This window comes from Engystomops pustulosus, chromosome 1 (genome assembly GCF_040894005.1).
Source record: "Engystomops pustulosus chromosome 1, aEngPut4.maternal, whole genome shotgun sequence".
Taxonomy (NCBI): Eukaryota; Metazoa; Chordata; class Amphibia; order Anura; family Leptodactylidae; genus Engystomops; species Engystomops pustulosus.
The window spans coordinates 191702330-191716436 of NC_092411.1; the positions used below are offsets into that span (position 1 = coordinate 191702330).

General features: G+C 41.7%; 1 protein-coding gene across 5 annotated transcripts in view; it reads left to right on the forward strand.

Moving 5' to 3' along the window:
• The window catches only part of LOC140070127 (transmembrane protease serine 11G-like), a 96863-nt gene that overhangs the window by 51546 nt on the left and 31210 nt on the right, over window positions 1-14107 (forward strand). Inside the window, exons 1-2 of one of the 5 annotated variants that reach the window (XM_072116479.1) lie at window positions 10826-10875; window positions 12127-12366. The exons of the other annotated variants lie outside the window; for them this stretch is intronic. The gene's annotated coding sequence lies outside the window, so the exon portion shown is untranslated. Of the gene's footprint in view, window positions 1-10825; window positions 10876-12126; window positions 12367-14107 lie in introns of those variants that run through there. 5 annotated transcript variants of the gene reach the window in all.

The window sequence follows — 14107 nt, forward strand, 5'->3', positions numbered from 1 at the left end:
TCCCCCTTTAATGAAATGTCCACACCTGATGTCACCGTTTAATGAAATGTCCACTCCAGATGCCCCCCTTTAATGAAATGTCCACTCCTGATGCCCCCTTTAATGAAATGTCAGCTGCAGATGCCCCCTTTAATGAAATGTCTGCTCCAGATGCCCTCTCCATCATTACTGTTATGTCCACAGCCGCGCATCAATTCGACACGGCATAAACTATGACGTCACGCGGCCGCGACACACTGCTGCGTCATAGTGATGCACCCGAACAGAAGACGAAGCCGCGGGGCCAAGGAGAAGAAGTTGAAAGGTGCGCATAGTTTTTATTTATTTGAAGACTGATGGTGGATCTTCGTATAGGGAAAAATCGCTTGTGGGTGGGATTACACGGTGAGACCCAAGAGGTCCTTGGTCAGTCAGGCCAAGTCAAGTCTGATGGTTTAGTCAACATTTGAGAAGAAAGTCCAGTGTGCAGCTCCTACAGAGCTGCCATCCAGACCCACTACTAGGAAGCAGAGGTGTCTCAGGCCAGCTGCCTGACACCTTGGGCAAGTCAGGAGACTAAGCCCCAGAGCAGAGATCCACTGTCCATACTCGGCTCCATCTTACCCATCCCAGTCTGAAGTTATTACCAGGCTGTAAACAACACTTCCTGCGGACCAGCTACTACCAGCTTTTCAGCCTGCTAAACCTACTGTTGTTGTTAGGCCGTTGTCTGCTGTTTGAGTTACAATAAAGAACTGTCAGTTGATATGCACAACATGTCTCCATGTGATCCCTGGATCAGGCTACTTCACCATCACGGGTTCCCCATCCCCCATCCCCCAGGGATAAACCTCTTTCATCAGCGACTCCCTCCATCTTTTCTTTCACACACCACTTGCTGGAGACCTACCAGGCTGTAGGCCTGTCCTGCAGTCCCAATACCAAGCACCATGACCATAGCATTCCCAAGGCTGCATAAGCCAGCCACTCCAATATTCTGGGCCCCAGCTGTCTACAACCACTGAAGAAAGGGTAGGCCCTGGTGGGGGATGTTGCCTGGTTCCAAAGCCCAAAAAAGCTATAGTGATTGTCGGTTCTAGATCAATGTCAAGGCCCCTTTTTAAACCGGATTGGGGCAAGAAGGGGGAGGACAACATAACCGATTGTTAATAGTTAATAGTTACCAGTTAACAATTTCATAATTAGTACTGTTAGTACCATAAACACAGCAAACCAGATCTCTCATTCATATAACATTAAGCAAAAACATTACAAATCATAGAATGAGGGGGAGCGATGCATAATTGACACCGAAAGTCGAGAGGGAGTAATAGTTGTGTTCCAGTAAGAGTTACTTATCACAGAAGCATAGAGTTAGCCGTTCCTAAAGATGAATTGTTAGTAGAGTTATTAAAGGAACTCTCTTTTTTTCTGGTTTGTCATATTAGAAGGAATAGGGAAGATAGCAAAACAGTTATTAGCTGTTAGTAGTCTTTAGTTCGTCCCGGCTATTAGTAAGGTCACAAAAGGCAAGGGAGCGCAAAGTAGGCAAGCGTTTTCCTTAAGAGAACACCATAAAGAAGTAACTTGTACAACCTGAATCGTTGAGCATGGGGATTCTCAGAAGAGTCGCCGCAGCATATTGAGCACTAGACTCCTGGCGTCGCCACAAACCATCGGAGAGACGTTCTCTGCAGTTCCTGATGAGAGTTTGGGCCAGTGTACACTTCTCGTTGGTCCGATTTCAGAGCTGATGCCTGGCGTGTGCAAGGCCCCAGCGCTTGGCGATTCCTCCGATGAGTGAAACACGTGGCTTCTGCACTGTGGTCCGGAACCCTCCTTCCGGTCTCTCCAGCGGTTCAGGTCACCCTTGGTCTCGGCAACCGCAGCTTCCCGTCCGCGGCAGCGTGGTATTCTTCACCCCCACAGCTTCATAGAGGGCAGTGGGGGATCAGCAGTAGGGGATCAGCGGGGACACACGTTACCGGGTCCCGCCAATTCCCGGCCCGCGGTACAGCGTACTGACGGTCCCGGAGATGCGCACCCTTCAACCCTCGTTTCGCTCAGTTGAGGCGGTGGGGAACGCTAAGGTGCCGGAGCAGTCGCATCAGCATGCGAGTGTTGGGAGGCGGAGCGGCGTGCAATCACGTCATCCCGTCACGCGCCCTCGCTAATTGGACACTACTATGTCATTTTTTTATATGTAATTGGTTAACGGTCGGCTGGGGAGGTTAACACTTAAACGGGTAACCCGGCTGTACTGGTTCCAAAAAGTGGAACGCACTACCGCCGGTCAATCAGCTGTGACACTAGGTGACCCTGCTAGGGTCACCTAGGACACTGCTCCCCCCCTCCCTTTTGGAATACCCCTCACCCCCCCCAGTGTAACAATGCCTCCAAAAAAAACAGAAAGGAAATCTGGGGGTTTAGAGAAAATGTGGAAAACATCACCCACAAAAACGAGACAAATTAATAGGGATGATCCCCAACTCACATCAGCCAACCCTGACCCAAGTAGAACTATCCCAGATAGTGAAGACACAAGCATAGGGAACGAGGGGGTCTTGGCCCAAATACTACCTACGGTCCAAGAAACCAAAATATCAATAGCAGAATTAAAGTCAGATGTTGGGAGTGTCCGATCAGATATCTCAACCATGAGAGAAGAGCTGAATTCATTAAGGGATAAATTTAAGGAAATAGAAAGAAATGCTAAGAAAGAGGAGGAGGACATTAAATTAATCCAGAAAAGTATGAAGGATCTGAGGGCAGAAAACGGAACCCTAAAAGAGAAACTGGTGGACTTTGAGAACCGGTCCAGGAGATCCAACATAAGAATAGTAGGGTTCCCAGAGCAATCGGAGGAAGGGAATTTGGCAAAGCAAATCCAGAAGTGGCTACTGGAGGTATTTGGAAGTGAGGGACTCTCTTTAGGATTCGCAATAGAAAGAGCCCACAGAATTCCATTTCAGAAACCAATTGCTGGGGCTGCCCCCAGAACAATTTTGGGTAAATGCCTGAATTCCCAAGATAGGGAATATATTATTAGAAATTCTAGAAGAAAAGAACAGGAGTTGATGGTAGATGGTAACAAAGTTGCTATCTTTCCCGATTATGCGAGGGAAACTCAAAAGCAAAGAGCAAGTTATAAAATGGTGAAAAAGAGGCTGCACGAGGGAAATATTCAATTTTCCCTGTTATTTCCAGCCAAGCTGAGAATTATTTACAAAAACAAAACGTGGTTTTTTGATTCGTCTGAAGAAGCCTCGGAGTGGCTGGAAAGACAGGGGATTTAAGTTAAAATGTGAAGTAACTGAAGTAGGAAAGAATTAGCAAAGAAGAAAAATGAACGCTTAATAAAATATGAGTAATGAAGATAAACGGGTGTTGGGAGGGCGATGGGAGAAATGGGGATCTACCTTATGCTGGTAAAGGTGGATCAAGTTTGTGGGGGGTGGGACCTACTGACAGGAGGGCTTTTTTTTTGTTAAATGGAGAAGGTAACAAGGATTTTATGTTGGAATATTAGGGGTCTAAGCGACAGGAAAAAGAGATGCGCAATATTTGATGTAATAAAAAAACATCTACCGGCAGTGGTAGTACTATTGGAGACACACTTAACACTAGAATTCAGACAGAGAGTAAAGAGACGATGGGTGGCATGGGAACTACATTCTTATGGAGACAGCTACTCTAAGGGGGTTTCAGTCCTTGTCCATACTAGTGTCGATTTCAAATTAATGAATAAGAGAATTGACAGCGAGGGGAGATTTATATTTATACAATGTTTATTGAATGGCTATGAATATCTTCTGGCATTTCTGTATATCCCTCCCCCCTCCTCATTGAAGGTGTTGATGGAGTTCACTGATTTTACTAAAGATAAAGACTGTAGTAGGATTTTGATAATGGGAGATCTGAATATGGTATTTGATCCGACCCTCGACCGCCTTAATCTCCTGGGGGAAGGGAGAATAAAAACCTGCGAAGGGAGAAAACTGAATGGTTTTTGCCAGGACATGGGGCTAGAGGACGTATGGCGAGCCAAATACGGCAGGAAGAAGGCCTTCTCCTGCCACAGTAAGCAAGTCACAGTTTGTCCAGAATAGACCATGTTCTGGCAAGTTCGCAACTAATTGGGAATATTTCCAGAATGGTTTATGAGCCAATCGTAATATCAGATCATGCCCCAATGATGATATCACTTGGGGCACCCTTACTTTGCAGGAGAAGGTTCAGACTCAACCCCTACTGGTTAACTATCCTCGAACCCACTCTGGATCTAAAATCAGTCATTGAAGAATTCTGGGACTTGAATATTAACACCGCAGATACACGGGTAGTATGGGATACTCTAAAATTATCTATTAAAAATACTTTGTCCCACGCCATTAATATATCAAAAAAGAATTTTAGAAGTAAAGAAGACGACTTAAGAAAACAGGTTGGACAGACTGCTAAGAACCTAGACAAGCCAGGAGAAAGGAGACACACACAGGCGTTCAATGTAGCCAGGGAAAAATATAATGATTTTTTGCTAGACAAAGCTCAACATAGAGGGGGTCATTTACTAAGGGCCCGATTCGCGTTTTCCCGACGTGTTACCCGAATATTTCCGATTTGCGCCGATTGTACCTGAATTGCCCCGGGATTTTGGCGCACGCGACCGGATTGTGGCGCATCGGCGCTGGCATGCACGCAACGGAAATCGGGGGGCGTGGCCGAACGAAAACCCGACGGATTTGGAAAAACCGCCGCATTTAAGAAAAAAAAATGTGTTGCGAAAATTACACTTACCTTCACCAGGTATAGGCCGGTGAATTTCAGGGCATTCCAGCGCGCCACCGGGGAACTTCAGCACAGCAGAGGCGGAGGAACTGCCTTAGTGAATCCCGGCCGGACCCGAATCCACCGCAGAGAACGCGCCGCTGGATCGCGAACGGACCGGGTAAGTAAATCTGCCCCAGAGTGTTCTTCGAGGGACAACGATATTTTACAGAAAAGGGTAAACCAGGAAAACTCCTAGCCAATATGATTAAAAATAATACAAAAGGGAATGGTAACATTCGAGCCATAAGGGGACATAAAGGCCAAATCTGTAGGGAACAAGATGAGATCCAACAAGAATCTAGAATGTTTTTCCAACGGTTATATGAAACCTCGGAAGACATAGACTCAAGGAATATTACAAATTTTTTTCAAGATATCACCTTCCCTCGTCTAACTGGGAGCCAGGTAGAAATGCTGGACGCCCCCATCACGCTAGATGAGCTGAAGCAAACAATTGACTCCTGTAGTACGGATTCAACTCCAGGCCCAGATGGAATCCCCTTTAGTCTGTATAGGAGATATAGGGAGGTACTGGCCCCTATGCTGTGGTCGACATTACAAGTAATTCAAAGCAAAGGAAGGGTATCAGACTCAATGTCGGAAGCCAGTATTATACTCATCCCCAAGAAGGACAAGGACCCTCTAGAGATGGGCTCATTTAGACCAATATCTCTCATTAACACAGATGCAAAAATTATTGCAAAAGTCCTCGCCATACGGCTTAAGAGGGTAATCACCAGTATCATTCATGGGGACCAGAGGGGGTTTATCCCAGGTAGGAATGTGAGCGACTGTTTAGATAGATTGTTTGTATCTATAGAGAGGGGTAGGGGGGATCTCTGCTCGATCCTGTCCTTGGATGCGACAAAAGTCTTCGACAGGGTCGAGTGGGGATTTCTATGGGAAGCTATGAATAGATTCGGATTCGGAGAAGAATTTACGAAGTGGGTAAAGTGTTTATATGACTCCCCTAAAGCCAGAGTTTATATTAATAACAGAGAATCTGAGTCTTTCCCCCTTTCTCGTGGTACAAGACAGGGTTGTCCCCTCTCCCTTCTCCTTTTTGCTATTTTTATTGAACCTTTGGCCATTAAAATCAGGGCTTCTGAAGGTATAGGAGGAGGGGGGAGCGGTGGACCCCTGGACAAGCTGATTATGTATGCAGATGACATCCTGCTGTGCCTCCGTGACTCCCCAACATCCATCCCTAATACGGTTAGAGTAATTACAGAGTTTGGTCAGTTCTCCGGCCTGGAGATCAATTGGAGTAAATCGGGTCTGATGCCCCTTGATGGGAATAGGACGGAAGCCCTTAAAGACGGTAACATCATGAGCTGCCAAGACTCGCTGAAATATCTGGATACTACGATATCAGCACAGGTACAAGACTATGACCTTCTGAATTTGAAACCCCTAATAAGTTCTGTTAGATGCAGGATTCATATCTGGGATAAACTACCTCTCTCCTTTGCAGATAGGATTGCATTAATAAAGATGGTCCTCCTGCCGCAGATTTTATGTTTCCTAATCTCATGTCCAATCTGGATAGATAGCTCTTTTTTTTAAAGCATTGGAAGCACTGTTCAATGAACTTATTTGGGGTCGGAAAAGAACCCGAATCAAACTTAGCTATCTATATGCACCTATGGGAGAAGGAGGACTGGGAATCCCTTTCTTGTATGAATACTTCCTCGCAGCTCAGATGTCCCGTATAGTGGGGTGGAAGGATAGAAAGGAACCGTTAAAAACATTACTTATGGAAGATGGGAAAACCTACACAGTTTTTGAAGCCTTAGAGAGCGGGATAGAACAAAATAAACAAGATAAGAACCTGATAAAAGAAGCCATTCATAAAGGATGGAAAGCTTTAAAAAAAATTAATCTTATCTGTGGTCAAACGTTAACTTTCCAGAGCTACGAGACCTTCCTGACCCCATATTTTGGGAAAACAGAGGGGTGCGTTTGTTTTCACAGGTTTTGGAAGAGGGGAAAGTCATGAGTTTCTCAGCACTTAAAGATAAAGCAAATTTGAATAATGGTGATTTTTTGAGATATTTACAGTTGACACATGCAATTAATGCAATTAAAACCCACAGGAGTATAAAATTTGAAACACATCAATGTATAGAGTTTATTAAGCACACTGGGAGGAAAAAAGGTTTGATATCAGGGATTTATAGATTCCTGATCAAAGGGAATAATTTAGGGCTTAAACACAAGTCACAGGAACATTGGGAAGATAAGATAGGAATGATTCCGAGGGAGGGATGGAGGGAAATATACAGGAATGTAAAAATTGGATCAATTAACGAAAACCACAGAGCCATGCAGACAAAAATTTTATATATGCTGTACTACACACCGTCCGCTCTGTGCAAGATGAAACTAAGGGAATCTTCTAAATGCTATAGATGTGAAAGGGAGGAGGCTGACTTCCTTCACTTAATATGGATATGCCCAAGTATAAAAATATTTTGGGATAAAATATTCTCGAGGATAAATGAAGTTCTGGGGAAATCCCTGATCCCATCAATTAATGTTGCAGTTATGGGAATTTGCGGAACCAGCCAAAATATTAGCGTAAAGGAAGGTATATCAATAACTAAATTAGTGATGATTGCTAAAGTCCTCATAACTCGAACTTGGGGAAGTCATATATCGCCAAATATAGATCAATGGTTTAACCTTACTCAAAGAATCAAAAGATATGAGCAAATTTACGCTAATAAAGCTGGGAAAAGTGGGAAATGGGCAGAGATATGGATGAGGTGGAGAGGGAGAGAAGGAGGAGAGGGAGAGGGAAAAAAGAAAAAAAAAAGAGAGAAAGGCAATAGTGAACTCAACAAGAATTTCCCTTTTTTTTTTTACTTTTTTTTAAATTTTTTTTATTTATTTATTTTTTTTTCTGTCAGTAGGCGGGAGGGATGGGGAGGGTAGGGGATGATTAACTTTAATATGAATTATTGATGTATATACGGGTGATGATATGTACCTATATGAAATTGATTTGTATAGACTATGGTGAATGTCTCTCTCCCCCGTTTTTGTAAATAAATCATCAAGGGTGGGCAGGGGAGGGAATATATGGGTAATTAATATGGGAATTGCAAATTTGGTATATACTTATTAATGGAAGTAAGAATTGCTGATAATTATTGTCACATTTTGTATTGATGTACACTTTGCATATGATAATAAAAAAATGTATATTCTAAAAAAAAAAAAAAAAATGTCAAGAGTTACTGAGATCTTCTTGAAGATCTCTTCCCAGTAAGTGCGTATACCTGGGCAACGGCAGACTAAGTGGATGAAATCTGCTTCTGCTGATTGACATTTCCAGCAGTTAGAATTTGCCCTAATCCCCATTTAATATAAATCAAACGGTGTATAGTATAGTTGATGTAAGAAAAAAAACTGAATCAACCCATGGTTCCAATTAATAGATCCTTTCTTCGCGTTCCTGTGGCTTTCACACGATTCTTTCTCATTAAGAGTCCCTATGACTTTTTCCCATCTATTCCGTGAATAATGTTTCATATGTGCTGAAAAACTATTTCTTATATGCTTACGGTATATATTTTAGATATAATTTTATTACAATGTCTAATAAGATCCAAACACTCATGCGAATCTAAAAAAAATATTATTCTGGTGTACTTTACTATTAATTACATGTGCTAATTGACTATAACGCAACCAATCACCTTCTTTCAATCCATAATTTGATTGTAATGCAGTAAAGGGCAATATTTGACCACCCATCATTATTTGGGAAAGATGTCTAATCCCTAACTTCCACCAGAAGGGTTCTATCTGAGATTTTCATCATGTCCATCAGAATAGGATTATACCATAATGGAGTTTCCTGTATGTACCCTTGTAACTGCAGGATTTGTTTGAAACCTTTCCAAGCTTTTGCCAACGTCTTAGATAATAACCAGTTTATTTTTTTGAAGGGAGCTTTCTAATAATTCCAATATTGTCACCACTGTCCCATCTGTTAACTGGATCATTTTTGTGAAAAAATAGTTACCGGTATCTTTCCATTTCACTAATCTTCCAATCTGTGCAGCTATATAGTTCCCCTGGAAAAATGGTAAACCCAACCCCCCTTCCCCAATAGGTCTATATAGAAATCCCATCACTCTCACTCTTTTCCTTCCCCAAATCAATTTATTAAGTATTGATTCTATCAATTTAAAAAAAGAAGGATCAATCCACATAGGTGCGGAAGACAAAGTATACAAGATTTGGGGGAGAAGAACCATCTTGATCAACCCCATTTTATCCGCTTTGGACAAAAACAGTCCATTCCATCTATGTCAGTGATGGCGAACCTATGGCACGGGTGCCAGAGGTGGCACTCGGTGCCCTTTCTGTGGGCAACCAGGCTATCACCAGACAGGACTCCGGGTATCTTCCTGCAGTCCCAGACAGCCCAGGACTTGCTGTGCACAGAGCTATTTTAAAGTGACAGTTCTACCTGGGACTACTGGAGGTGTGGGAAGGTGTGTACAGATCTGGATTATCATTGTGGCTCCTGCTTCGGCCCTGACAGTTTTTCCTGTTTATGGGACCCTGGAGGGAAGCTACACTGATCATCCAAATTTCTCCTATTTTCTGCATTATTGGTGTCATCTGGGGGCTGGTATCAATGAAAGCTGTGACAGAGCAAGGAGTATAAATCACAAGTTAAATTTCTGTGTTGGCACTTTGCGATAAAAAAGTGGGTCTTGGTTGTAGTGTGGGCACTCGGTCTCTGAAAGGTTCGCCATCGCTGACCTATGTATTCTGCCAGGCAGGGCCTGGCGTAGAAAAAATGCAGCCGGCAACTTTTCACGTATGAAAAGTCGCCGGCAGCAGCAAGTGCGCAGGCGGGGGGACAGTAACGCCCCGCGCCGGCCCACTCCCGTCCGTCCGCGCCCTCCTCTCGTCCGGCCGCGCCCCCCCCCCCTTTCACGCCCCTTCACGCCCCCCCTGGCGTGAAGGTGGCGGATCGGGGAAAATAATCGCAAAAGCTAGCAATAAGCTAGCATTTGCGATTATTTCAGGGCCTCTGCGCCACTGGCGTTGCGCAGAGGTCCTGATAAATATCCCCCGATGTTCTTATACACATTTTGTAAATTAAAAAACTGTTTGCCTTTGGTAAAAAGGAAAACAAATGCGCTATTTATCAAACGCAAGAATTTTGGTCAAAACGCACATTCATTTGGTGCCAATGTACATGTATTGTGTTTCAAAACGTAAACAAAGCACTTTGTGTTACAAGAGTCAAAAGGTCCTAAGCTGATGATGGCGAGCAACAATTTCAATTTAAATGAACTGACTGGCAACCATGGAGAGCAAGTAAGGGCACTACCATACTGCAAGCACTGCAGCTGTAGTTATCAGGGTGATGGACGCATCCTCATATGATAAGGATTATCTCATTCAAAATATTATTCAGTGTCATAAATTTATGTATACTGTTATTTGTCAGGTCACACGTGGATGCTTGGGTTTATGATTTAGACATAAACGTGTTCATGTGACCAGGGCAAATCATTATGCAGACATCCTGGCATTCCTGAATGAATCAAGATCCGGTATAGCATGTAATTATAGGGTGATGATACGTGCACTCATATATGTCTACGTGAGAACTGTGGCAATAGTCAGGTGACCGGGTTTTCTTTCAGATCATAAGTGTGCTGCCTCATTGTGCAGTTCAATGTCATGCCCTGAAATGTCCTGCTCTTACCTGGAATACATGCCTTTGTTTAGTGCTTATCAGCAGCATTTCATGAGAATAACTTCTTTATGATCAATAAGGAACTATGTGGAGATAGCATGCGTGTAGTACTCCTCTTATATGTATAATGTCTATAAATATTCCCCCAATTCTATTTTTATTTATGAGAACAGTAAATCAAAGTAGGATTGTAACTTCATATTGTGACAAAATGACATTACATGGAAGATTCTAGTGAAAGAGGCAGGACTGTTTCGGTCAGGTGAAGTGTGCCACTGAAAAAAGAACCAGACTTGGGGGAACAAGCTAGATATTTGACAACCCTAGTATAACACGTAAGGACGGTATGGAATGTGAATAATGGTATAGCGGGGCCCTGGGTAATTAAGACTGTTTTTACCCATCTATAAATGGGTCATCTGCCAGTGGCCCATTACCATTCAGTGGCTCATCTAACTATATTGGGGGCCTCAAGACACTGATGTTGTTAAAGCCTAGGTCAATGCTGGGAGTGTCACAAAAACTGTGTGGGGGCATTATGTATCTACGTGGACACAGTATAAAATTAGGAGGCAGTTTAAAACAATAGGATGTACTATAAAAAGTTCCCCTGGGCAGCAGTACAAAACGTATAACAATAAAAAGAATGTTAGATGAGCTCTATAAAAATGTGGGCAGTATGAGGGGAAATAAAAAAGACTACAAAGGGAAATTATAAAATCATAAATGGTCACTAAAAATATGGGCACTATAAAACTATAATAATAATTTAGTCATTATGTAAGGTACTGATCATGGTGGCCAATTTTTTTGGCGCCTGAGTACTACACCAATAGAGGTGGTATTCTCATTTGCATGGTATTCAGTAACACTATGATGGTAATATTAGTGTGAAAGTAATATTTGGTCCCGGTACAGCAATGTAATTAATAATATTTCTGTGTATAGTATCAGATTGGTGGTATCATTCATCACTACTATAGTAGGTATGGTGAGGCAGTTTTATTTGGCTTTTGTATAGTGGTTTTATGGTAACTTGACTATGATAATTTATAAGCTGTGTTCCAGAGCTGCACAATCTACTGGCTAGGGAGAAAGCTCTTAAAGATGTAGATGGCATTGATGTTTAGAGATCAGGCAAAATTTGTCAGGTCCCTACTTTTGGTGGACAATTTGGGATGCTCGGATCCAAGAGGGACAATCAAATAGCCCACATTATAATCTGCCATTTCTTCATGGAAAAAGTTATACATGGATGTCCAAATTGGTGCATTGTTGCTGCATTTAGAAGAGCAGGTACTTTCTGAAAAATCTGATTCCAGTGAAGTTGGATATTATTCTGTAGTCCCTACGGTTCCTGAAGAATCTGTTTCAATATTGATGTCTCTGTTTTGTCATTAGTATTGAAAATATTCTTTCACTACAATACACACAGCTCTTTATGCTATGCGGAAATAATTTGTCAGCTTCTTAGACACAAATATCTTATTACCATGTGTCCTAACACACCCTCCCCACTGGTTTCTACTGTTGCAACCAATTTAATTGAAGAAATAGATATGACTTACTTATTATTAATCCTACAGTACCTTCCGTCTAGAAGACTTTCAGAGTTATCTGAAGATCAAGACCAGTCTGACAAGTTTGTGGCTAAGCACATTTGTATTTGCTTATTTAAGCATTGTCCAACCCTAGGGCTCAGGATAGTTCAAGAACTTTTTTATACCAATGAAAGATTCATAGCGGCACAATCACAGAGGCGAATAATACGACGGACCACAGAAGCGAATAATTAGACAGACCACAGAGGCACTTATATCTCCCAGGTAAATAGTTCATTCTAAATGTCTTAAGCTAAATCAATAGAGCACAGTAAGCAATGTTAAGGATTCAAGCAATATAGATTTCATTGTTCTTTTTTTGTGTTGATGTACACATCTGCAGCTTTTTGACAACTTGCTTAAAGAGGATGTCTGTTTTTTTTTTTTACCACAGGCAGGGCATAGCATAATGCTATTCATTTAGTATTTTAAACAATCTTATACCTGTCACTGAGTTTTTTCCAAACTGTTTAAAATGTGTGTTGAATTACTTTGTACAATAGATATTGTAATTATTCAGTGTTTTTTGATCTTTCACTATGTCGTGCACGTAATTGCTAATATATAGCATTATTTTGTATGCTAATGAAAATGAAAACTTACACTGAAAATAAATTCTAGTCCCTAAATTATTCTGTAACAAATGTTAATACTTAACCGAAAAACCTTCATATTTCCCCCCCAGTAATTTAACTACATTCTGTCCTCTCAAATAAATGTCTGCACTTGTCATATACTAATTATGGCTGGATCCACTTGGGTTATTGGAAAATGGTTGTTCTTGTAATCCTTTAACATCTTAAAAGGGGTCATACTTTATTGTTAAAAAAGGGAATCAGAGAGGGGCCGATATGAAAATAACATTGTATTCTTCACCTATCTGGCATTTTCAAGCCAGAAGCACACATTAGGCTACTCTCCTCTTTATCTCAAAACAATGCATGGCACAATGTGCATATAGAAGGCAGCAGTATTATTGACTCTTTAGTAGAGAAGAAGTTATTGAAGGTACAAGGCTTCCTCCTACAGAAGTCTGGGATGGGATGTATATTTACTAAAAGGCAGAGGAAGGAGAGTAGGTGAAGTGAGTTCTATTAGTCCTGACAACATGACAGGATTCCATTCAACATATTCATGTAGAAAATCCGGCTGACCAAAACTGAATTAGGATTATAACTCTCTCCCTATTCCAGTCTGACCTAACTGCCCCCCCCCCCCCAACTATGGGCTTTTGTAAGAACCTGCCAAATTTCTCTTCTCTGAATGTGAACGGGTTTGCCTTTCAGGATCTGGGGAAATGCTTGGTGTAAGTTTGAATTCAGTTTGTTTGCAACTGTGGCTTGAGTGATGGATGGCTGAATCATTCAGCTGCTGGTGGTGGCGCCTATTACTCCCTTTATATTGTGTCTGTGTTTTTACTACTTGTTTTGCTTTTCTGACCTTTGCTTGTTCATTTGACTATTCTCTTGCCTCTTCTTTCTGTCCTGCACCGCCATGTTGGTTGTGATCCTTTTTTGCTTGACATCTCTTGTTCTGTCTTCTTTATTGTTTGCCATCTTTCCTGTGCACCCAAATAGTGCAGGGAATGTCCACCAGAGGTGCCTAACCAATAGGGTTTGCATGGCTTGATAGATAGGTGACAGGGGTTGTGGGTGATTTTTGGGCTTGCAGCTTTTCTCTAACATGATAGCTTTTCTATATTTAGCAGCATTGCTATATGTATAATAATTTTTTTTACACAGTATATACAGGGGAACATGAATCTTTATACCTCTCAATATATATAACTTTTCAATTTATTAGGAAGTTAAACTTTAAAAATTCATGAGGTTATGTTTTTTTTTTGTAGTATATCCGTCGTGTATTGGTATCTTTATGTAACATCACACTATTTACTTGGAACTTTACTAACATGGCCATAATGAGATTATTATATTCTACTACAATTATATAAGGATGCTTACAA